This window comes from Monodon monoceros, unplaced genomic scaffold, assembly GCF_005190385.1.
Source record: "Monodon monoceros isolate NGI ecotype Baffin Bay Population unplaced genomic scaffold, NGI_Narwhal_1 Super_Scaffold_18, whole genome shotgun sequence".
In the NCBI taxonomy this organism is placed as follows: Eukaryota; Metazoa; Chordata; class Mammalia; order Artiodactyla; family Monodontidae; genus Monodon; species Monodon monoceros.
Window position 1 is genome coordinate 137,913,296 of NW_021703774.1, and position 26,571 is coordinate 137,939,866.

General features: G+C 42.5%; 1 protein-coding gene across 1 annotated transcript in view; it reads left to right on the plus strand.

Annotated features, from left to right (window-relative positions):
- The first annotated feature begins 19,815 nt into the window (after positions 1-19,815).
- Positions 19,816-26,571, plus strand: part of RAB3B (RAB3B, member RAS oncogene family) — a 57,360-nt gene continuing 50,604 nt past the window's right edge. Inside the window, exon 1 of the mRNA XM_029229733.1 lies at positions 19,816-19,895. The gene's annotated coding sequence lies outside the window, so the exon portion shown is untranslated. The remainder of the gene's footprint in view (positions 19,896-26,571) is intronic.

Genomic DNA, 26,571 nt, shown 5'->3' on the forward strand with positions numbered 1-26,571 from the left:
CTTTTTGTTATTGGAGAATGGAGAGAGGGAGATCATTTAGGAAGAAAACTAACCTTGAGGGCCTAATCTAGGAGCTCTGTCTAGGACTCCTCGTGCACCTGCACCTCCCACATTCTAATGGGCATCAGAGCTCTTCTCTTCTACTTTTTAAGTAACTGAATTCCCTCCTTCCTCACGGTCACTCTTGTACAGGGCAGGCCTTTTCTACTTCCTAGACTATTTATTGTTGTAGCCTTGTAACTTGCCTACTTGCCTCCAGTATTCTCTCCTGCAATCCATCCTCCTTACTTCCCCCAGAGTGATCTTTCCAAAACACAGATGTGACCATGTCACTCCCGTGCTTAAAGCCTTTCCTGCCACCCTCAAGAAAATAATACTAACATTAGAAAATATTTGGGCCTCAGTATGTGGCAGGCACTCTTCTAAGTGCTTTATGTGTATTATCCCATTTCGTTTGCCTTTAGTCCTAACAGGCCTATGACAAAGGTACTATTATCATTTCCATTTTATACAAGAATTTGAGGTGTACAAGGAAACCAAGGCACAGGATCAAGTCAAGATCTTTACCATGCCTTTTAGGAAGCTTCTTCAACATCATTTGCTCCCATTGTCTTTGCGTTTTGTGTTGTGGTGACACCAGATTGCTTCAAGTTCCCCTCACAACATGCTCTTTCATGCTTTTTTGTCTTTCCTTGGCTTGTTTCCTCTGCCTAAAACTTCTTTTTACTCATTCTTCACATTTTGAGCCACCTCTTGCAGACCTGGCTTTTCTCAGGAGGATAAAATGCCCCTCTCCCCAATACATCTATCTTGGCTCAGCACTACATTATATTGTAATTACCTGTTTGCACACCTGTAGCTGTCATCAGGCAGCCATGCTCTAGGGCAGAGCTATTCCTCTATCCTGTGTACCAAGGTCTCTAAACAATGTCCTTTCAAGTGAATTGTCAAGCTCTGTGGTAGGTTCTTTTCATTCATTCTATTTAAATCCCATTAATGGTCCTAATGGATAGGTATTATTAGCCTCATTTTATGGAAAAGGAAACTGGCGAGAGAAGTGGCTTGCCCTCATTTCTAGTCTAAATACTAGATTCTAACCACCCCTGTCTTATTCCAAACTCATACTTTTTTCACCACACATTGCATTACCTCCTTTGTGTTCTAAGGTGTGACTCAGAACAAGAGTTTTCAGTCTGGGGTATGTAAAGACTTTACAAGAAATACATGGGCAAAAAATCTTTACTGAATTGATATCCAGGTCTTCATTTTCCCAAAAGTGATTTCCCAGGATTCCTCAAAAAATTAATTACCATATGATCCAGCAATTCCACTTCTGGGTATATACCCAAAAGAACTGAATGCAGGGACTTGAATGGACATTTGCACATCTCTGTTTATAGCATTTTTCATAATAGTAAAAAAGGTTGAAGCAACTTGGGTCCATCAACAGATGAGTAGATTAACAAAATGAGGTATATACATACAATGCAATGTTATGCAGCCTTTAAAAGGAAGGAAATTCTGACACATGCTAAAACATGGATGACCCTTGAAGACATTATGCTAAGTAAAATAAGCCAGTCACAAAAGGACAAATACTGTATGATTCCACTTACATGAGGTACCAGTCAAATTCACAGAGATGAAGACTGGTGGTTGCCAGGGACTAGGGGGGTTGGGTGTTAGTGTTTAATGGATACAGAATTTAAGTGGGGAAAGATGAAAATGTTCCGAAGATGGATGGTGGTGATAGTTACACAACAATGTGAACGTACTTAATGCTACAGAACTGTACACTTGAAAGTGGTTTAAATTTTGTTACATACATTTTACCACAGTTAAACAAAAAAGATTTCCCAGGATATGTCATCAAGATGGTTCATTCCCACCTCCCTTATCACTCACTGTTCACCTTTCCCCACTTCACAGAAGAAAGGCATACCTCTTACCCTGAATTTTAATATGGTGCATTGCTGTATTATGCAAACACCTCTGGGGTGCCAAACCAAGGTAACTTGAAATAGTACTAAGTTTCCTTGATTAAAGAAAGGCTTTATGTCTTGTACATAGTTGTCATAAGCGTAGTTTGTCAAGAGTAAAACCTAACATTAGAAATGGGCAGTTTGCACCATTTGGACATGTTTTGAATTCAGAAATGTTGTAGAGTGGAAGTGATGAAAATTTGCTTCTTCCAGTCCCCAATTATTATTAAAGAAGGCATTTCTCCTGAGGGAGAGGTCTAAGGAGAAGAGAAAGAAGTTTGAAATCATCCAAGTGACAAATTCATGACAGGTCTTCACCTCTTAGAATTTGCAATTAGTTTTAGAGTTAGGATTTGAAACTAAGATAGTTGTCATACAGATTCATGTTAACATGTTTATTTGACTTGAGAAATGAAGTTACGTTGTTGCCCCTGGGCAAAGACTTGAACAGATACTTCACAAAAGAAGATATAAGAATGGCCAATAAGCATGTGAAAATGTGTGATATTAGGCAACAGAGAAATGTAGATTAAAACTATAATGAGATACTATTTCCCACCTGCTGGAATTGCTAAAATTAAAAAGACTGTTGATACCAAGTGTGGAGGGGATGTGGAGCAACTAGAACTCTCCAGTTTATTGTTGATGGGAAGGTCAAATGGTACAAACATTTTGGAAAACAGTTTGGGAGTGTTTTATAAAGTTAAATGTACACTTACTATGCAACCCAGCAATTCCAGGATTACAGGATTATGTGATTTATATAAAACAGAAGTCTGCAAAAACAAAAACAAAAACTTGTACAAGAGGGACTTTCCTGGATAAGACTCCATGCTCCCAATGCAGGGGGCCTGGGTTCAATCCCTAGTCGGGGAACTAGATCCCACACGCATGCCGCAACTAAAGATCCTGCATGCTGGACTTCCCTGGTGGCACAGTGGTTGAGAGTCCGCCTGCCGATGCGGGGGACGTGGGTTTGTGCCCCGGTCCGGGAAGATCCCACATGCCGCCGAGCGGCTGGGCCCGTGAGCCATGGCCGCTGGGCCTGCGCGTCCGGAGCCTGTGCTCCGCAACGGGAGAGGCCACAACAGTGAGAGGCCCGCGTACCGCAAAAAAATAAATTAATTAAATTAAATTTAAAAAAGATCCTGCATGCCGCAAAGAAGATCCCGTGTGCCGCAACTAAGACCCGGTGCAGCCAAAATAAATATTTAAAAAAACCAAAAACTTGTACAAGAATGATAGAAACCTTATTCATAATATCCAAAAACTGGAAACAACCTAAATGCGTATCAAATAAGTGGATAAATTGTGGTATATTCATACAAAAGGCTACTACCCAGAATAAAGAAAAACAAACTACTGATACATAAAACAACATGGATGAATCTCAAAAACATGCTGAGTGAAAAAGACCAAAAAAGAGTACATTTATATGAAGTTTCAGAACAGGCAAAACTTGTCTGTAGTCTGAGAAATCAAATCAGTGGTTACCTGAGATTGGGGGTGTGGGGAGAGGAATTTAACTGCAATGTCACGTGAGGGAACTTGCTGTGGTGATGCAAATGTTGATTGTGATGCTTACCTAGGTGTATGTATTTGTCAAAACCTATCCAACTGTAAACTCTATATAGACATTTTACTGTATGTATATATCAATACATTTTGATTTTAGAGATAATGAATTACTGTTTTTTTTGGCTGCACCGTGCAGCATATGGAATCTTACTTCCCCAACCAGGGATGGAACCCGTGCCCCCTGCAGTGGAAGCATGGAGTCAACCACTGGACCGCCAGCGAAGTCCCAATACATTTGATTTTAAAACACTTATTCTGGGGCTTCCCTGGTGGTGCAGTGGTTAAGAATCCGCCTGCCAATGCAGGGGACACGGGTTCGAGCCCTGGGCTGGGAAGATCCCACAGGCCTCGGAGCAACTAAGCCCACACGCCACAGCTACTGAGCCTGTGTGCCACAACTACTGAAGCCCACATGCCTAGAGCCCATGCTTCACAACAAGAGAAGCCACCGCAATGAGAAGCCTGCGCACCACAATGAAGAGTAGCCCCCGCTCGCCGCAACTAGAGAAAAAGCCCGTGCGTAGCAGCAAAGACCCAATGCGGCCAAAAATAAATAATAAAATAAAATAAATTTAAAAATAAAATAAAATAAAACACTCTAACTCTCCAAAATGAAGTCTTTTTAAATGAAAGACTGATGTAGCTGATTGACTTAACAGTGAAGACTGACTTGGCCATTTAGCTAATATATAATACTTTTTCCATAAATTGAATGAAAGACAAGTGTTTCATTAAAATACACTTGAAGCACATGATAAGATGAACACAGTTTATCAAAGCATGTTGCATTGGCAAAGATTTTCTTAGCCCTTTTTGTGGCATTTGGGTTGTGTGGTGTACCTCCAAGGCAAGTGAAAATGTTTGAGAGGTAGTTAATAAGTATTTGATGTCTTTGTGGTATACTTTCCAGAAACTGAGAAAGTGAATGACTTTAATGAATGGGTAACAAATTCTTTCACAAGGTAAGTGTTTTCTATTTCTTTGCTTACAACATGACTAAAAGAGGGCCTAATTGAAGTATCAACTGGTATTTTAAATTTTTGATGTTAGGTCACTTGTGATTTTTTGGCATATAACTCAGTAAGAGTTCAAAGAATTTAATGCTATTGCACTAACAAAACTTCCATTCTCATGTACTTATTTATGTGAACATTTCTAAGCATTTATATTTCTAAACGTAATAACTAGTGTTAAGAAAAATTGTTCCAAACTTTTAATGTTATTGTACAGCATTGTAGTAACAAGCCTCCCTAAAGGGTTACCTGACTTTCTAAGAGAATACAAATTAGTTTGATTTACTATTTACTGTTAATTAGGGTACACACATTTTACAACTCTATAGAGTTAGATGTCAATTTATAGAAAACTGATAAGAAGCAAATGATTTCTTTCCCAGGGAGAAGATAACCTCAGAGGTTATAGCTTTAATGCCTTTAGGTCATTAACCAATTTTGTATCTGATTTAATAATCTTATTTCAACTTTGAATTGGTTTTGTCATCTTGCTGGTCCTGATTAATAAGTTAAAATTTTGGCATGTGCTTAAAATCTGTCTGAGAATTAAATTTTTAACATTTTGAGAATACTCTTGATATAAAAAGTAGTTAATGCTGAATCCTGTCCCATTCTAGCCATAAGTAATATTCTTCCCACAGATATATGAATGACATTTTAAAAAGTCATGTCACTAAGATGCAATTTTAATAAAACTTTACTTTTTATGTTTAATAATTATTAACATTTGTAATATTTATTGTTTTGATTGACATACTAATAATTCTTGTAACGATAATTGAATCTGGAAAAAAAATTTTAACTCTTAGATTTTAGCTTAGGTTCCCCTAACAGTAGGGCCTGAGATAAGGCCTGTACGGGTAATATATTCTAGGAAGAGATTCTCGGGGACAGGAATGAGAGACTGGGGAAAGTGAAGCACAGGAGGGAGAACCAAAATAGGATTTATTATTGAGCTGTTTACCTCTCTGGTCCAGGGTTGCCTCAGAGGAGCTAATTTCCTGGAAGAACGTCGACACAGAGGTAACAAAGAGCCTTGGAAGCAGAAAGCAAGAGATAAGGAATGCAGTTTTAGAGAGGTGTCCTCAACCTCCAAACGTAGCTGGTTACCACAGTGACAGCCAAATGGGGGGAAAGATAAAGAGGTTGTAAACTAGGGTACAAAAATTGTCTAATGTAACTTAGATTCTTATACTCAAAGAATTTGATTATAAGAATTTTAGCATTTTAATTCCTATTAAATACATAAATTTACTATAGAGAGGTATGACATGGTGATCAATAAGAGACTTTAAGCATATAAATGCATTACATTAGCTTATAATTCTGTGGGTGGAGTGAAAGAAATGCAAGTTCAAGAAGAAAGAGAATAATGTAAAATTTCCAACCGTTAAGAAGAGCCTGTCCATGTATTAGTTTTAAGTGGAAAAAAAAATTAAGTGGATAAGGTGGGTATAAAATTCCTGTGGTACTTAGGCTCTAGCGTATACATTTTTTTAAAGTGACATAACAGCTTTTTCTAAATGTTAATATTTACAGTACACCAGAAATTGTGTCCTTTGCCGTTATTTAAATGATGAAGCTTTTAGATCTCAAAAGAGTCAACTTAAAAGTACCTAGTTTTGGGCTTCCCTGGTGGTGCAGTAGTTGAGAGTCCGCCTGACGATGCGGGGGACACGGGTTCGTGCCCCGGTCCGGGAGGACCCCGCATGCCGCGGAGCTGCTGGGCCCGTGAGCCATGGCCGCTGAGCCTGCGCGTCCGGAGCCTGTGCTCCGCAACGGGAGAGGCCGCAGCAGTGAGAGGCCCGCATACTGCAAAAAAAGAAAAAAAAAAGTACCTACTTTTCCAAAATTCTTTCAGGGATCATGCAACCATAGAAGCTTCAAGACTAAAGGTTTCAAACATTCTTTACCTAAAGATGCAAACATTTATACAGCATTGTGTGCCAGAAACTGTTCTAAATCATCCAGTCGTATTAACTCATTGAATCCTAACAATAACCTGATGGATTTGGTTCTATTGCCATCATCATCATCTCTGCCTTATAGATAGGGAAACTGAGGCACACAGTGGGTAAGTATCTTACCTAAGCTAGTGGGATCAGAGTTGGGATTTGAATGTGGGCAATTTGGCCCCTGAAACCATGCTTTTAACTACTACATCATACTAGGCAATTTGTATTCAAGTCAGCCAACTCAAGGACTGCATCAATGCCTTATGCTGTGTAGCAAGTATAAATTTTCAAGCCAACTTATACAATTACAAAAATAGCAACATAACTGTCTATTCCAATAACAATTCCCTTTCAAACTGCCATTCTGCCTGAAGACAGAGAAACCACTTACAGTCAGGTCCAAGCTTTTTTAGGTTATTTGAGGTTGAAACTTGATCAACTTTAGGATTTTTTTTGTCTCTTTTCTCCTTCCCTGGATGGCATTTAAATCTCAGAGAATTATACAGTGTCATGACATCAGATAAGAGACACTGCTCATGCTAGCATCTTCTGAGGTATAATGCATCCTACCTGGTCCCGGCACATCCTTCCACGAAGGCATCTGCTGAGATGTCTATTTTCCTATCAGTCTCCAGTGGTCAGTCCACGCACCCTGCCCCTTTATCTTGTCAACAAGGCCCCTCCAGGTGGCCCTTTCAGCTCCTCAGCACCACTTCTCTTCCCTTCATTGGGCGGGATAATTGGGCTGCTCTCCCATGCCACTGTAGGCCATGAGCATCAGGGCCACTGATCACAGTTAGGCAGCCTCTCCAAGGATAACCTGTCACTGCTGAGCGCCTAACTTGTCAGCTGCAGCAACCAACACTGAGCCTTTGGACTTGGTGACACAATCCAGAGACTCCAACAGCAAGGTACCTCGTGTCGGTTTTTTTTTTTTTTTCTTTCTTTTTTTTGGCTGTGCTGCATGGCTTGTGGGATCTTAGTTCCCCCAATCAGGGATTGAACCTGGGCCCTCAGCAGTGAAGGCACTGAGTCCTTACCACTGGACCGCCAGGGAATTCCCCCTCGTGTCAATTTAATTACACTGGGTTCCTTTTATCCTGGATGAAGCAACGATCTGATTTTATTGGAAGAGAGTCTTAATCTGGATTTCCCTTCTGCCAAGCTTCTGCTTTGGTACCACCATCTGTGGGCTTGCTGACCATCTTAGTCACCATCATGCTGTCTCACTCAGTATTGCCTCTAAAGTGCACTCACTTCACAGTGATGCTTTCATGTGGGATTGAATTGGGAACTGTTGGGGAAGAGTTGGCAGACTGTGAGGCCTCCGTTTTGCTGGTGTGACTTCGCAGGTGTGATGTGGCTCTGGAGACAAGTGTTCTGGCAGCAGCTTCCTGATCCCAGGTTGTAGCTATCGCAGAGTGTTCCAGGAGGACAATGGCTTGCTTATTTCCAGATGGTGGCCAAGATGGTGTGATCCTGAAACCATAGCCTGGGAGGGCAGATTCCTTCCCGAGTGATGTAAAACTTTCATTTCCCACGTCGGGACAGCCTACGATGTCTTGGAGTCATTCCTTGGGGCCCAGTTTAGTGTTTGTTCTTCTAGTCATTTCAGTGATTTTTTTTTAGTACCTAATTCCCTGTATTAAATGCTTTCTGATTAAAATAGCTAGCATGGTTCCTATTATCCACAATAGAACCTTGCTTATTATAGCAGTGAACTTCCTGATTAAGATATCATATATACAGGTGTGATTCCAAAAATAGCAGTTAGAAGTTCCAGATTTGTAACTGGATGTAGTAAATAATGAGACTTTGGGTTGCACTGCTTTTGGTGAGTGGGTAATTGCATTTTGAGTTGCATTATATTGAAGTGTTTTTTTCTTTTAAGTGTAAATATGGTTAGGCAGGAAATAATATAGTTCAAGTTGGGCAAAGAAATTAGTGTATTATGTAGCCATTAAAAAATTCTTTTTAGCCAATAAATTATCCATCTTAGATTCAAGAAATCCTTCACCTTATAAATTTTGGAGGGAGACAGAACTCTCTTTCTATTTTAGAAGTTGGAAATACTAGATAATTGCTTTCCCAGCCTCCTTTGCAGCTAGACTATAGGCAAATGACCTAGGCTCAGCCAATCAGATACACCTTCCTGCAGCACAGACAACAGCATTTGCAGGAAGACTGAGTTCTTGGGGCAGTGGTGGTTATAATGCCCACAGTGGTGTCCAGTGTTGGAGGCTAGTGGTTTTCAAGCAGTACAAGTTTAGTACTTAGTGGTGACAGCCATGGTGTCTTCCCCAGCATGTCTGCAATGTGTACCCCAAACCTGGTTCTCCAGCATCCCTGGGTAGTTTATGATCTAGTCAGTGTTATGTTTTTTAAATTAATTAATTGATTAATGGCTGCATTGGGTCTTCGTTGCTGCGCGAGGGCTTTTCTCTAGTTGTGGAGAGCGGAGGCTACTCTTCGTTGCGGTGTGCTGGCTTCTCATTACAGTGGCTTCTCTTGTTGTGGAGCACAGGCTCTAGGTGTGTGGGCTTCAGTACTTGTGGCATGCGGGCTTCAGCAGTTGTGGCTTGCAGGCTCTAGAGTGCAGGCTAAGTAGATGTGGCACACGGGCTTTGTTGCTCTGCGGCACGTGGGATCTTCCCAGATCAGGGATCGAACCCATGTTCCCTGCATTGGCAGGCGGATTCTTAACCACTGTGCCACCAGGGAAGTCCCTAGTCAGTGTTATTTAATAAATTCTTTTTTTCTTACATAAGCCAGAGTAAGTTTCTGTGGCTAGCCACTGTAATAGTCAACAGCTGTTGTCTAGCAAGGTTATAGAAGCATTTTCCAAAGTATATTCCACGCAACACTAGTGTCCCTAGAAAGGCATTCCATGGCTAAATAAGTTTGGATAACAATGTATCTCTTGGAATGATTTATAATTAAAATTAATATTTTAGAAATTCTGAGAGGTCTCACAGGATATTTTTATTTGCTACTAGATGGAGTGTGAAACCAACACATGGAGGGGGGGAAATAATGAGAAAACTGCAGTGAAACATGTTTGGAGCCAGTGGATGAAGTCAACCTTGAATACCACTTTGTGGACTTCAAGATATATGACCTAATATTCCAACAATTTAAGTCAGCTGAAGCTTGGCTTCCCATTACTTGCCATGAAAAGCCATGAAAAACTTCATCTAAGGGCTTCCCTGGTGGCGCAGCGGTTGAGAGTCTGCCTGCCGATGCAGGGGATGTGGGTTCGTGCCCCGGTCTGGGAAGATCCCACATGCTGTGGAGTGGCTGGGCCTGTGAGCCATGGCCGCTGAGCCTGCGCATCCGGAGCCTGTGCTCTGCAACGGGAGAGGCCACAGCAGTGAGAGGCCCGCGTACCGCAAAAAAAACCTTCCTCTAATATCTTGGCCTCTCATTTATTTGGCCTCCTTCACATCAATGACTTCCACTCTATCTCAGCCACTGACTCGAATGGTCTCATTATCACTCAAAACTCTTCTACCTTTGAAGCCTTGAATCAGAAATTCCATTCTCTGAGCACAACCACCTATCTATCCTTTCAACCTAACTGATCAATATGTTCCATTACACTTTGACCTTATCCAGATCTTCTGATATAACTTCCTCAACTTTGCCCTGGTAAATAAATCTACAGACCTTCCCTGTATCTGTCTCATCTTCTCCTCCTATCCTTTTATTCCAGTGGAAGAGATGGTTTCTACTTATCAGAGGCTAATCCTTCCATTGAGCTCTGCAGTCAGCCCTTCCCTGTCCTCAGTTTTTTTTTGCCATAAATGTTTCTCTCTTATATCATCAATCTCTCTATCTCTATTGGGTTATTCCTATGCAAACTTAAACAAACACTTCTCATCTAAAAACAAACCATCCGTGGACTTTATGTGTCTCTCCAGCCTGACCCACACTGTCAACCTTTCCTCACCTCATTTTCTCTTTGACATTCTACCTGTTACACTCCGCCTTTGGCCTTCACAACTCCACCTAAATGGTTCCTGTTAAGGTAATGGGAGGAGATATGGAATTGCGAAGTGAATGAGGAAAGTCTGGCTGACAAAATCATTTTTGAAAGTTCTCTTTCTAATTCAGATTTTCATGGATGATACAATCCCCCCATATATTTGATATCATGTGCCAATAAATATTGTGATATGCTGCTGGCCAAACTATCATATCTTTGTACATTGCTTTAGGACCCTAAAAGGACCACAACTACTGAAAAGAGGAAATGGATCCTTGTGAACTTTCTTCCAGTGTTCCTTATCAAATAGGTCGATAGCACCACCCTATTGTTCTACATGCCAGAAACCTGAGACCCATCCTTGACATCTCCTTCTCTTTACTCCTTAGTTGTCAATTACTGTTCATTCTCTGTCCTAAATATTTTTTTAAAAAATCCATTCACTCCTTGTTATGGGCTGAATCATGTCCTCCCCCAAATTAATATGTTGAAGTCCTAACCCTCAACCTCAAAATGTGACTGTATTTGGGGATAGGGCCTTTAGAGAGGTAATTAAGTTAAAATGAGGTCATATGGGTGGGCCCTAATCCAATATGACTGATATCCTCACAGGAAGAGATTAGGACACAGACAGACACACACACAGGGAAGACCATGTGAAGACACAGAGAGAAGATGGTCCTCTATAAGCTAAGCAGAGAGGCCTTAAGAAATCAACCCTGGGACTTCCCTGGTGGTCCAGTGGCTAAGACTCCATGCTCCCAATGCAGGGGACCTGGGTTTGATTCCTGGTCAGGGAACTAGATCCCACATACCACAACTAAGAGTTCACATGCCATAACTAAAGATCCAGCATGCCGCAACTAAGACCTGCAGCAGCCAAATAAATAAATAAATATTTTTTTAAAAAAAGAAGAAAGAAAGAAATCAACCATGATCTCAGAATTCTAGCTTCCAGAACTGTGAGAAAATAAATTTGTTGTTAAGCCACCGAGTCTGTGGTACTGGATGATGGCAGCCCAAGCTGACTAATACACTCTTCTTCATCCATATCATCACCACCATAGTCTAAACCACCAGCATTTGTCACCTAGACTTTTAGTGTAAGATCCATCAGGGCAGGGCTTTCGTCTGTCTTGTTCACTGCTGTATCCTCAAAGCCTAGTATAGAATCTGGCACGTGGTAGGCATTCAATAAACATTAATGAGATGGCTAAATAAATGAATAGCTATTTAGCTGGTTTCCTTGCATCCATCCTTGCCCCTCTCTCCACATGTTCTCCACAGGGACTGCTCTCTTTAGAATAGAATTCTGGTTATATCATTTCCCTGCTTGAAACTCTTCACTGTCTCTCCTCCATTACTCCCAGGATAAAGTCCAAAATCAATAATACTGTTTAAGTGAGTGGTATAATTTGGCTCTCAAGTCTCTCTCCAGCTTCATTGCATGTCGTTGTCTCATTCTATCACAAATTCCAGCCACATTTATTTTCTTTCCATTTTTCAAAGTTCCTCATGGTCTTTACACATGCTATTCCCTCTACTTGGAGTGTCCTTCCCCATATTTTTGCCTAACTCATTCTTCAGAAATCCCACCTAAACGTTGCTTTGTGAAATCTTCCCTGATCATGGCACCAAAACAGCTTTTTCTTTTATATCTCCCATTACTTTTCCTTCAAAACAATGATCACAATGGTAATTATTGATATGGTTAGTTGTGTAATGTCTGCTTTCCTTATCAGAGTGTAAGTTCTGTGAGAATGGGGACTGTATCTGTTTTGCTTATTACTGTATTTCTAGTGCTCAGTACCTTCAGCCATGCCTGGTATACCATAAATGAATAATTGTGTTAAAGCATGGGCACTGTTAATTTCCTAGGACTGAACATTTTATTTTAGCTATCATGTACCAACTGCAAGCCTAAGGTCCAGAAGTAGTACAAAGGAGGGAGTAATTAAATTCCCTCCAAGTAAGGATGAGATGGATACAAGGATGAGTAGGAAGGAGTCTTCTTGATAAAGGAGGGGTATTCAGGAAGGCACTCAATGTAGAAACAAAAGCCTATGTGAAATGCTGAAGTATAAAGCAGTTTTTATACTGCAGACTTACAGTATAAGTTATTCTGTATGGCCAGAGAAAAGGACCAAGGGGGTTGGTGGTGGGAGATAAATCTAGAGAGAAAAGGACCAGGTTGAATTTGTTAAGGAGGTTGGATTTTATTCTATCATGCAGTAAACATCACCAGCTTTTCCAGTTCTTTCCTTTGTTTAGGTCTGCTTTCTCTCTTACTATCCATGGATATTTGTAAAAGTCATTTAACCTAGCTGAGCTTCAGTCTCCTCTTGTTGAATGGTTGATGAGAGACATGAGATAGTGTATGGAAGGCACTTCAGAAGGCTTCTGGAATATGGTAAGTGCTTACCAAACGTCAATTCCCTTCCTTTCAGCCCCTATGTTCAAGCTGATTTCAGCACCATGACTGCTGGTCAGTCCAGCGAGATTGCAGTTCCCCTTTAGAGCACAAGGGGGAGTATGAGACTGAACCTTTGCAAAGGGTCACAGGGCATCTTAAGCAGCATCCCTCAGCAAGCCCTCTGAGAACGAGGAAACAGATGTTTTTCCAAAATTAGAGAGGCAACCTGACTTATTTTATAGAGTCTAAGCGAGTGCAACTGTTCGTAAGTTCCCTAGACATGTATCTGAAGGGAGAAATCATTGGCAAGCATGATATACTTAGTTATGAGTTGTCAGATCCCTTAAAGTATCTGATGTTATTGAATTGAATATCCTATTTATCACCCCCTAATTTACATACATTATCACTTTTAATTGAACTCTCTTAAGGAGCCAATGAAATAATTCTCATCCCCATTTTACAGATGAGTAACCTGTGTGATCAAGAGAAATTCAATCACATAACTAGCAAATGGTGAAGGTTGGATTTGAACTTAGACCTCTCTGATTCCAAAGTTTATGTCCTTTTGATTATCCCACACTGGTTTACTTCAATTTCTTTTGAAGTCACTGCACCAGCTTTCTCTCTGGTCTCCTTGTCCTCTGTATCTTGGAACCTCTGATCCATCTCCATTCTATAAGCTGAGTTCTTTCTAAAGCGTAAATTTGGCCATCTTACCCCTGGAGAAAGCAGTAACGGCTTTCTCAAAAGTAACGGCTCCACATTGCCCTGATCTTTGAGTCCATCATCCTTAGCATGGCTCCCCAGGCCCTGGCTGACCTCTGGCTCTGACCTACCCTCCCACCTCACTCATCACCTGTACTGTGCCCATCATGTCTGTGCTTCCAGAGACCTACAGTCCCTGATGTTCCCTGAAGCCTTCATATAATTTCATAACTTTTGGCCTTTGCTCATGCTGGTTCTTCTACCTGGGTTCCTTCTCTGTGAGTTTAACTCCTACTTATCCTCGAAGACTCAGCTTAAGTCTCAACTCTGCATCCCAGGACCTGCCTCCTAGCATGAGGCCTAACTCTGAGGCTCCTCCCCGTTGATGTGTCCCAAAGTGAGAAAACAGCCATGTCTTGCCAAATTCATTAATGTGGCTGATTTTAGTCTTGGCTTCCCCTACTTTCAGTAGCTGAGAAACCATGGGCTATTTATTTCTTCTTCACATCCAGGATGGTATGAATCAGTCCCCACTTCATATGTTTACTGTGAAAGCTAAATGAGATGGTGGATGTAAGAAACCTTTTGTGAATATTTGTATGCCTATTTATTCAGCAAATATCCCCTGACCCCTTCTAAGAATGATCCAGGAGGTCATGTTGGGTTGCAGTTTGGCCTATGCCTTTGTGAACACAGAACAGTGGGTCTTACAGCCTGCTATCCTGCACCAGACCCTGAACAACTTGGGTCAGGGACCATTTGTTATCCACTTGGGTGTACAGCAGGTGCTCAGGTGATATTTGTTGTGTGGGTGAGTGAGTGAATGAATGAATGAGTGAATGGTATTCAAGGTAGTGGGAGAAACTGAGGCAAATTCATGGAGATGTTACCAGCAGGTCACCCTCTGGGAACCAAAAGTAGTTTATGCTGTTGGAGCTTAGGGCAGGAGGGGGGAGTGTCCAGTAATGAGACTAGAGAGTAGTTGAGGCCAGACCACAAGAGGCCATATGTGCACATTAACAGATTTAACCTGGGTTAGGAAGAGTCCTCTGCTGCAGTATGGAGTGTGGATTACAGGGGAAGTTTGGATGCTATCGTGCGAATAGGACAGTGAGAAAGCTGTGGCCGTGCAATGGAGAGCTCTCAGGAAGTATCACGGACAGGCTTTGGTGAAGGATTGGTAGGGTGGACAAAAGAGAGAGGAGTGGTGGGTGGGACCTGGATTCTGAATATTCACATGTTGAATGCTTCGTGTGTGTGAGTGTGTGTGTGTGTGTGTGTGTGTCTGTGTGTTGTGTGTGTGTCTCAGACTCCTCCCCTGCTGACAGCGGTATGCCCTGATGATGGGGCAGTGTCCTCAGCATGCATTTTCATTTATTTTACAAATTAAAAAACTGAGGCACAGAGAATAAAGAAGGAATGATTAGTGTATGAAGTGGTGTTTGAGATACTTATCATTTTTTGTCCTTATCCAGATCTGTTCCCATTCCTGTGGTAGATCGGTTAAAGGCCATTGATTCCTCCCTTCTCTATTGATACCCCTTTGTGATGCGACTTTGCTCTTCTCACTCAGAGCTCTTTGAATCTGGGCTGGGCTTGTGACTCGATTTGGCCAATAGAATGCAGTATATGGGGTGCTATGCAGTTTCTGAAGCTAGGCCTCAAGAGATTGTATCTTCTGCCTTGGCTGTCTTGGAACACTGCCGCGAGAGCATGTAAACTGGTCTGGCCTACCAGTGGATTAAAAGCCGCGTGGGGAAGAACCATGGCACTTAGCCCTCAGCCAGTACTAAATGCCAGGCCTCGGAGTGACCTTCCAGTTGCATGCTGCTCACGAGTGATTCAAGGTAAAATCATCAGATGAATCCACTCAGCCAGCCACAGAATTGTGAGAAATAATAAATTATTGCTGTTTCAAGCCACTGAATTTTTGGGAGTGGTTGTTATACAGCAATAGATAACTAAAACAACTTCTCTGCTCCCGTTACCAGTAAATGGCTTCACTGTCTACCTGGTTGTTGATGCCAATTCCCTTTCCCACACATCTCACATTTAATCTGCCACCAGGTCCTAAATACAAATCAAATCCCTGTATTTTCCACTTTCTCCACTGCTATGACATGATTTCTGGTCCTCTTCATCTCTCACCTGGATTTTTAAAGCAATTTCTGACTGTTCCCTATCTCCTTTCTCCCTGCTCCCTACTCATTGCATCCCATCTATCACACCCACCACAGTCAGAACTATTCTTCTTATATGCATATGTAACCAGGTTACTCCATTGCTTCAAACCTTTTTCTTGCAAGGTAATTTCCCAAACCTCTAACATGATTTACAAGACCTTAGGCCATCTAGTCTCTGCCTTTCTTCCCAGCCCTGTCTTCCACCACTCCTCCCATGAACCCTATGTTTCTAGAGCTGCTTTACATGTTCTGGTGACTTTCTGGCACCTGCTCCAGCTCCCCTGTTATATGAGGCAACCCACTGAAAGGGTGAGAGAAAAACGCTTGACCTGCCAACGTATCTGCATTCCTAGGCTGGCCATGAGGGACGCACACTGGGGTGTAGATCTGAACCTTGTAAAGATTTGAACATTCCAAGTGCAATCCACACTTAGGCTACTTCCTTTTCTTTTCTTCTTTCTTTCTTTTTTTATATTGAAGTATAGATGATTTACAATGAGGCTACTACCTTTTCTAAGTGACTGATTCTCATTCAATAAAAAGTATCACTTTTATATTTCATATAAAAACTAGGAGCTAGAGAAGTCTGATTGCTCTGGCAACTAGAAAAGATTTAAGGTAGTTTTGTTTGTAGGACTCTTAACCACAAATGGTGTTCACCAAGCAACCATGATTCTGGAGTCTAATAGAAAGAGCCCTGGACTTGGAGTCAGACAGACCTGGTATCTGGTTCTGCCATTTACCAGATGTGTGACCTTGGAAAGTCACTTAAATTTTCTGACTTCTGTTTGCTCATTTATAAAAAGGGGATGGCAATCCATACCTTGTATGATTGTATTGAGGACTAAATGAGACAAAAAATATGAATGAACCCAGTATATTTTAAGGTCTTAATGATTATAATTGTTAGCCAATCTGATCTAAGACAAAAGGTAGCATTTTGTCTTTCTTCCTATTCTTACTTGGCATTTGGATCTGGAAGTGAAGACAGTCCAATGTAGTATGATTAGTTTTGTATTCTCTCTGGTGGTCAACTGCTAGTCAATAGGGAGCCACAAATGACACAGCCCAAATGTCAGATATGGCCTCCCTCCCCCTTTAAGATCTAAAAGCAGTGAGCTTGAACCTCGATTTTTACATTGATTTGATAACCCTTGTAAGTTGGAAGACCTCCTGGAGATTTCCGCAAATTCCACGAGGGCTTGTGCTCTCTTCGTCTCTGCCTCTACTCTCCTTTTTCAACTCAGAAAAACAAAGCCCATTGCTCAATTTTCCCACTCACTCATCCTTACAACTCCTCTCTCAGAAAGCATTCCTGAGTGTAATGGCCTTTACTGAAGTCTTGAGAGTCACAGAAATTGGTTACATTATATGTGCAACAAACAGCTTCTCCCATTTAATGCATTCCAGTGTTTAAACACCCTTTGTACAGCTGCCATGGGAGGGTTTCTTCTGACCCTTTATCCATGTAGCACCTACCCTTACAATGATTTTCTTACTCATCTTTTTCCTTTCCTCCCCCCAGCTCTCTTTATTACCTTTCTCACCCATATTGCTAAGTGAATTCCAAATTCTTTCCCTTTTTTTGCACAGAGCAAGTTGGTGTCTCCCTTCTCCTCTTACACTTACATATCCACACTCCTCAAGGTCCTAAGTAGGACAAAAGGACCTCTGAACATTAGGGTCTACCTTTCTTGGAAGGCAGTTGTGGTTAAGAAAATAGCATTTTTTGTTCTGTTATAACCACACTGTTTCCTATTTATTGAGGGCTTACTATGTGCCTGGCTTACTATGTGCCTGTCAGGTGCTTTCCGGTAGCTATCTCATTTTCTTATTTGATCTTCACAACATTATTGTTCTTTCTACACATGAGCATGAGGTGCATGTGTCAGAAAAATGGGGTAATTTACATAAGATCACACAGCAAGTAAGTGTGTAGAATAAGGATTTAAAACCATATCTGTCTGGCTCCAAGTCTGTGCTCTGTCCACTTTAATACATGGCCTTTCAGGAAAGAAGGAGAAAGTGATATGAAGACCTGAGGCAATGTAAACACAATACCATCTGTTCTCATATTGTCTCTCAACTCTAAAAGGATGGTTTTATGTGTTATCTCGTTATTCTTGTGAAGAATGAATAATCATTATCATGACACCCATTTTGAAATGAGGAAACTAAGGCCTTATGGGAGAAAGGGAGTGAGGGAGCAGGCAGTGCAGGATATTTGATTTTAAGATCACAGAGACACTAGTTCTGTGTGATTAAGAAGTTCAAGGTATGACCATGGGAGGTAATGTGAAGAGGAGACCAAGGACTGAGGGATCAGGAAACCACATGGCTACCAAAGGCACCAGGAGGATGGCAAGACAGGGCTAATGAGAACGACCATGAGCCAGGGGCTGAAATCTTCAATGCATAGGAGCACTTGGAGGTCAATCATGTCCTTGATGAGGAAGGGTGGAAGGTGGTATGGCTGGAGACCAAAGGAGAAGGAATTTTTGTACAAGGGTGGAAGTGGCAATGCCGACCCCACCTCCTGGTCCTGTGGTGTATGGGGAGTGAGAAAGTGAGAAGCCTTCCTGCAGAGGGTTACAGGAGGAGTCCTGGAGGAGGGTCAAGCTTTAACAAAGGTAAAGAAGTGACCTGAGTACTCTCTGAGGAAGCAGAGGGTGTAGGAGAGTTTGTTGACAAAAGAACAGGATTCTAGAGGGCACAGTGGAAGGGCTGCCAGGATGAAGACAGTGGGGAAGTGACTGAAAGGGAGTGGGTGGAGAAACTCAGAACAGTTCAAGGATGAGTCTGAGGGAGAAGTCAGACAACCAGAGGGGCTGTCTACTGGGTGGTTCCTCGGGCCATAGAGACAAACTGTAGATCAGGTCATAATGGAATGTGGGAAATAATTGTTTTGGTATATGACTCAGGCCTCTAAGATTTTTAAAAATTGAATTATAGTTAATTTACAATGTTGTGTTAGTTTCAAGTGTACAGCAAAGTGATTCTGATATATATATATATATATATATATATATATTCTTTTTCAAGACTTCTAAGATTTGAGAAGGGGGAAGAGTATGGGGAGGGATGATGATTCTAAACCAAAGCTGGCAGCTGGCTCCTGTGACCTCAGGAAGACTGGAAGTCCAGGTCCACATGTGAGGGTGGGGTGCTAATCACCACTTATACCTGCCTTCTCTGACAGAGTTGGGACTTCCTAATGACCAGGCAAGAACATTTTCTCACTCCAGGCTACTGTCGGTAATGGTGAGCCATTGAAAATGTTTTGTTTCTGTTTGTTTCTTCAGGGTTGATGGTAACATGGTGACATTTAGAACAATCACTCAGGCTGCCAACATAGAGTATGGATTGGAGAGTGGAGGCAGGGAGACCCATTAGGAGGCTGTTGCATTAGTTCAGGCAAGAAGTGATGAGGGCTGAACCAGGGCGAGAGCAGTGGAGACGGAGAAGAGGGGAAGGGATAGGATATGTTACAGAGGCGTCATCACCAGGCTGATGGGATGTAGGGTGTGAAGGAGTGCATAGGGTAGAGAACAATGCCCAGGTTTCTGGCTTCGTTTCCACCTGTAGACAGCCGTCCAGATTCTGCCTCTCTACCCGGGCTTTTGTGAGGATGAAGCGGTATAACGACAGGGAAGTGCTTTAGAAATGGCAAAGCTACAAACCCATCATCACCTACACTATCATAGAAGCTCTCTGATCACCCTAGTAAGTTCAGTGTATGGAACGAGGCGTGAGAATTAAGATAAATCACGATAGTCACCCAGATATTGGGGAGCGCCGGGCCCCCAAGATACCTCGGATTTCCTACACCTGCCCAGAGCTGGGGGCCCGGCGAATAGGGACTCCGCCCGTGGGCGGGGCATGGGTGGGCCCTGGTCGCGGTGATGGCCCAGCCCAGCTGCAGCCCGAGCCTCAGCCCGAAGTCGCTGCGGTGGGGACCAGACCCGCCTGCACCGCCCTGCTCCGCGAACCCACTGCGCCTTTTGCCGCCCGCCGCCAGGTCCAGCGGTTCCGCGGCGCTGCCAGGGAGCGAGCCGCTCGTCCTCACCCGGAGTCCCAGGTAAGGGGCGCGGCCCGGCAGCCCGCCCGGGGAGGATCTGGGACCGATTCCCGGCGCAGGGCGCTGGGGACTGTAAGTGGGCGTTGAGAAGGAGCACAGGGCAGCGGAGGGAACACCAAGGAGAAGGGGCCAGGCGAGGCCACTAAGGAGGGGCACCGCGGCAGTGAAGGGGCGCGTAGCCTGGGGAGGGGCGCTGAGGAGCGTCTACCCGGGCTGTGAGGGCCGCAAGGAGGGCTCCAAAGGCAGGGGCAGAGGGATTGGGGGAACGAGAAAGAGGGCGCCGGGGCTCGGGAAAAGGATGAGCGGCAATTGGAGCGCAGTGAGGGCTCGTTGAGGGGGAAACGGGGGGGGGGATGGGGGGGAGAGGTAAGGAGGGAGCTGAGAGGGACAGTGCGGGAAGAGCGTACCAGTGAGCCGAGGGGCGGGGAAGGGGTGCTGAAGCGAGAGGACTGAGAGGAACGAGGGAAGGGAGGCGTGGAAGTGAAGAGCTAAGGGGAGGGGACTGGCCGGCGGGGGTCGTTTCGAGCTGGAGAGGAGTGAGATGGTGAGGGGAAGGGGCGCTGGGCAGGAAGGAGGTGCTGGGCCGGGAGAAGGTAAAGTGAGTGTGGTGTGGTGCCGGAGCCCAGGTGGGTCTAGGCAAGGGGGGTAACCTGAGTGCGGGAGAGGGATGGGGCTTGGAGGTGGGAAGCTTGGAAGAATGGGAAGATGGGAGGCAAGGCTGGGTCTATCCAGGCTGCAGAGAAAGGGGGTGGGGAGCTGATGGAGGGAGAGAGCCAAGGCCTTGGATATGGGCTGTGGGCACCTGAGTTCTGGCTAGGGGTGGCGCATGGAGAGGCGCTGGAATAGAGCAAGGGGTTGGCAGCCGGGAGTGGAGGAACTGTCGGGGAACTTGGAGAGTTTAGGCTGGTAGATGGGCTGGGTCATGGTGCGGAGGAAGCCAGGTGTGGGTTGTGGTGTGGGAGTGGGAAGATGATTGAGGCCCAGAGTGGAGTCCAAGGGCATCTATCTGGTAGCTGTGTCTTAGCTCCTTAGAAGGCTGAGGAGGGGGTGCAGGCACTGGACCCTGTTACACAGCTACCTGGGGTCAGAGACAAGAAGAGAATCGTTGACAGAGAAATTCATCCACAGGCTGACTCTATTCTGGAGTCGAAGTGTGGGAAGAGATTTTAGGGAGGGAGGTGGCAGCTAATAGAGGTGTGGAGGGGAGTGGGAGAAGGACAGGGCCATCCATCCCAGCTTCTTGGAATCCAGATGGAAAAGGGTGGGGGATAGTAAAAGGAGTTGGATGTGTGTGTGTGTGTGTGTGTGTGTGTGTTTGCTCACCTGTTCTGAGCCTATAAAGGGAGGAAGACAATGGAAGTCCGTGAAAAGCCCTGTCTGTGGTACTGGGAAGCCTTGGTGCTGAGTTTGCCCTAGCAAAGACATTCTGCCAGAGGATGGTAGGTCAGGGAAGACTTCCTGGTCATGAAGGATTTAGCTAGCCGCAGAGGAAAGAATGTTCCTGTCAGAGGAAACAGTATGGAAGCAGGCAAAAATATAAAATGATCTCCAGTCCAAGAAATAAATCTCCAGTTTCTTAAGGATTACAATATGAAGGGAGACACCAGCAACCTATAGAGGATGTTTAAGAAGGTTTCTCCTCTAAGCTGGAATTTCTATGGTTTCTCTTCATCTCCCCAGAGTACAGCACAGGGCCTGGCACACAGTAGGTGCTCAATGAATGTTGATTGAATAACTAATTGAGCTGTGGCTGTGCTCCTGCCTCTCTCATGTACTGGTTTTAATTCTTCCAATAGTTTGCCCAGAAGTCACTTTATTAACTCATTTTATAGATAAGGAAACTGAGGCCCAGGGTGCGATCTGCCTAAGGTTACACAATTGCTTAGAGAGCCAGGGCTCAGTCCAGGTGTCTCTGACTTTGTCTTGCGCTCTTTCCTTCAAAAGAGAAGTTCATCCATTTACTTCTTCACTACATGTATTCAGTTGATCTCTTCTTGCTGGATTTTAAGGCTGTCTCCTCTTCCCTCCTCTTTCCTGCCTGAAGTCCGGTTCTTCCTTAGATGCTTATCAGACTCAAAGTGTTGTTTGTTTTTCACACCAACCCTTGGAGGAGCCATTTCCTTCTTTCCCCCAGTCTAGGACCAGATATGACTTCCCTGGGCCTTCATCTGTATTGCTTGTCAGAAGACAGTGAGCTACCCAGCTCCGTCATTTATGTGACTGTCAAAAAAGAGAGAGAAGATCTGATTGATGCTTATCTGACAAATGCAGTTCTGCAGACACCACCTGTGCCTTGACCTGTCTGCTCAGATCTGCCTCAGGCAGCTGCCTGCTGGGGTGGTTTTTACTTCTCTTCCGAATGTCTGTGTAGCCCCTGCCCCACTCTTGAGAAGATCCCCTTGGGGGCGTCCACATGAACCTGCCTTCCAACTGTACCTCTCAGCTCTCCCTGTTTTCATACCACCTTCTGGGAAAGCTATGCTGTGTGCACATAAACAAATGTTGACTGTACAGTATGGCAAGTGCTAGGAAAGAGATCTCAGGGTGCTGGGGATGCTTTTCTACTCACCCTAAAGTTGTTGTAGTTTTTATTTTCCCTAATCCCAGTCCAATCTGGGGGTAATCAGATGACAGAAGTTCTAGTAATGATGCTCCAACTGACTTGCTGTATGACCTTTGACAAGTCACTTCTCTTTGTGGAGCCTCAATTTTTTTTACCTGAAAATGAAGGGGAGTGGATCAGACCAGGAGCTGAAAGTATTTTTTACTCTTGCCTTGCACCTATGGCAGACATAGCTAATAAAGGCAGGCACTTTTCCAACTGGATTCTATGCAAGGCCAGGTGTAGTTTTCTCCACACAGTGTAGGTATGAAGCACGCTTATATACATTTTCTTTTTTTTTAAATTTATTTATTTTTTATACAGCAGGTTCTTATTAGTTATGTATTTTATACATATTAGTGTATATATGTCAATCCCATCTCCCAATTCATCATACCACCCCCCCCCCCCTCCGCTTTCCCCCCTTGGTGTCTATACGTTTATTCTCTACATCTGTGTCTCTATTTCTGCCTTGCAAACCGGTTCATCTGTAATGTTTTTCTAGATTCCACATATATGCGTTAATATACGATATTTATTTTTCTCTTTCTGACTTACTTCACTCTATTATGACCATCTCTAGGTCCATCCATGTCTCTACAAGTGACCCAATTTCTTTCCTTTTTATGGCTGAGTAATGTTCCATTGTATATATGTACCACATCTTCTTTATCCGTTTGTCTGTCGATGGGCATTTAGGTTGCTTCCATGACCTGGCTATTGTAAATAGTGCTGCAATGAACACTGGGGTGCATGTGTCTTTTTGAATTATGGTTTTCCCTGGGTATATGCCCAGTAGTGGGATTGCTGGGTCATATGGTAATTCTATTTTTAGTTTTTTAAGGAACCTCCATACTGTTCTCTATAGTGGCTGTATCAATTTATATTCCCACCAACAGTGCAAGAGGGCTCCCTTTTCTTCACACCCTTTCCAGCATTTGTTGTTTGTAGATTTTCTGATGATGCCCATTCTAACTGGTGTGAGGTGATACCTCATTATACTTTTGATTTGCATTTCTCTAATAATTAGTGACGTTGAGCATCTTTTCATGTGCCTCTAGGCCATCTGTATGTCTTCTTTGGAGAAATGTCTATTTAGGTCTTCTGCCCATTTTTTGATTGGGTTGTTTGTTTTTTTTTAATATTGAGCTACATGAGCTCTTTATATATTTTGGAGATTAATCCTTTGTCCGATGATTCATTTGCAAATATTTTCTCCCATTCTGAGGGTTGTCTTTTTGTCTTGTTTATAGTTTCCTTTGCTGTGCAAAAGCTTTTAAGTTTCATTAGGTCCCTTTTGTTTATTTTTGTTTTTATTTCCATTACTCTAGGAGGTGGGTCAAAAAAGATCTTGCTGTGATTTATGTCAAAGAGTGTTCTTCCTCTGTTTTCCTCTAAGAGTTTTATAGTGTCCAGTCTTACATTTAGGTCTTTAATCCATTTTGAGTTTATTTTTATGTATGGTGTTAGGGAGTGTTCTAATTTCATTCTTTTACGTGGCTGTCCAGTTTTCCCAGTTTTTCCAGTTTCTTATTGAAGAAACTGTCTTTTCTCCATTGTATATCCTTGTCTCCTTTGTCATAGATTTGTTGACCATAAGTGCGTGGGTTAACCTCTGGGCTTTCTATCCTGTTCCATTGATCTATATTTCTGTTTTTGTACTAGTACCATATTGTCTTGATTATTGTAGCTTTGTGGTATAGTCTGAAGTCAGGGAGTCTGATTCCTCCAGCTCTGTTTTTTTCCCTCAAGATTGCTTTTGCTATTCGGGGTCTTTTGTGTCCCCATACAAATAAGATTTTTTGTTCTACTTCTGTAAAAAATGCCATTGGTAATTTGATAGGGATTGCATTGAATCTGTAGATTGCTTTGGGTAGTACAGTCATTTTCACAATATTGATTCTTCCAATCCAAGAACATGGTATATCTCTCCATCTGTTTGTGTCATCTTTGATTTCTTTCATCAGTGTCTTATAGTTTTCTGAGTACAGGTCTTTTACCTCCTTAGGTAGGTTTATTCTTAGGTATTTTATTCTTTTTGTTACAATGGTGAGTGGGATTGTTTCCTTAATTTCTATTTCTGATCTTTCATTGTTAGTGTATAAGAATGCAAGAGATTTCTGTGCATTAATTTTGTATCCTGCAACGTTACCAAATTCATTGATTAGCTCTAGAAGTTTTCTGGTGACATCTTTAGGGTTATCTATGTATAGTATCATGCCATCTGCAAACAGTGACAGTTTTACTTCTTCTTTTCCTACATTTTCTTATTTAAAAATCACAGCAGCCTTCTGCAGTAGGTAATGTGATCATATCATAGATGAGGACATTGAAGCTCAGAGTTTAGGTGACTTGTCCAAGTTCATACATTGAGTTACTGGGAAAGCTGGGATCAGTAGCCAGGCTTTTTGTTATGATAAAGCTGCCACTCTAAAATCTCTTCTAATTCCAGTAATCTAAGAGTGCAAACAGCTGCATCAGAAAAATGAAAACCAATAATACAACATTTACATCAATAGTCTGGCACATGGCAAATGTTCAATAAATGTTTACTGAAAGGAGTAACATGCCCAAGGATTTACTCTAGATTCATTGTTGACAGGGTATAAGGATGGATAAAACTCAGCTGAATCCAGAAGGAGAGACAGACAGTTAATTGTAAAACAGGCTCAAATTATGGAGCCCAGATCAGGGAGAGGACACTTGAACAAGATTTGGCTGCAGAAGTGAATTAAAAAGCCAGTGAATTAATATTTATTGAGTACCTCCCATAGATCAAGAAACCATGCCAGATTATTTACATATGGTAACTGCTCACTCTATTGGTACCATAGCTCAGTGAAGTAGGTGGCATTTTCTCTGTTGTAAGGTAAAATGCTGTGGCTTAGAGAGCTGATATTACTCACCCAAGAATTCAGCTGAAGAATAGAGCAGGAATTTTGACCTCTCCCATATTACTTCATGGTACTAGGTCTAGTCTCAGCTGTTAGTTGTGAGGCTTGGGTAAATCCTTATAATTTCTAGCCCTCAGTTCCCTTCTTGATCCAATGGGGATAGTAATCTTTGTCCTTCCAGTTTTATCTCCCAGGTCTATCTAGAGGATAAAATAAGATAAAGGAAATTGAGGTAAGGATCAAATCTGTGTTTCAGTAGAGTTATTCTTTGACCAGGGGTTCCATTTCTAGGAATCTCTCCTAAGGAAATAAATAGGAAAGAGAACAAATATGTAAAGAAATGGTCACTGCAACTTAATTTTTATAATTAAGAACAGAAAAATAAATATATGACTTTAAAGAATTGGTCATATGACACAACCATAGGATGGAATAAAGTGTAGTCAATTGAAATCATATTTACGAAGAATTTTTAAAATCTTAGTATATGATATAATGTTAAGTGAAAAGGAGCAGGATACAAAACTAATTATCTCAGCTATTAAAATATACATGGAAGATATAGACTAGAATGTATTGTATGTTATCATTTTTATATATATATATACATATTTATAAAGTATGAACAGACCTCTGTGCTTATATATGCAAAGAATATCTTTGAAAGATACATAAATCGTCAACATGTTTGCCTCTGGGGAGAGGAGCTAGAGACTGGGCATCAGGGGTGGAAGCAAGACTTACTTTTTACTGTAAACCTTTAGGTTCCATATTACCTTCTTTTTATGCAAGAGGTTAAGAAAATAATGCAAATTGCAGATGGTGATAAAGTAATACTTGCAAATAGTAAAGTTTGTCTGAATTATTTTCAGTGTGTGCATTACCCTTTTTTTTTAATACTAATTACTGGTTTATTGTAAAAGTGTAAAGGATACAACTCAGGAACAGCCAGATGGAAGAGATGCATAGGGCAGGGTAGGGGGAAAGGGTGTCTTGGAGCTTCCAGGGTCTCTCCTAGCACATCAACGTGATCACCAACCTGGAAGATCTCCACTCCGCTTTGGTTAGGGTTTTTTACGAAGATTTCATTACTGTAGGCATGATTGATTAAGTCATTGGCCTTTAGCCATCAACTTAATCTCCAGCCCTTCTCCCCTCCCCAGAGGTTAGGGGGTGGTGC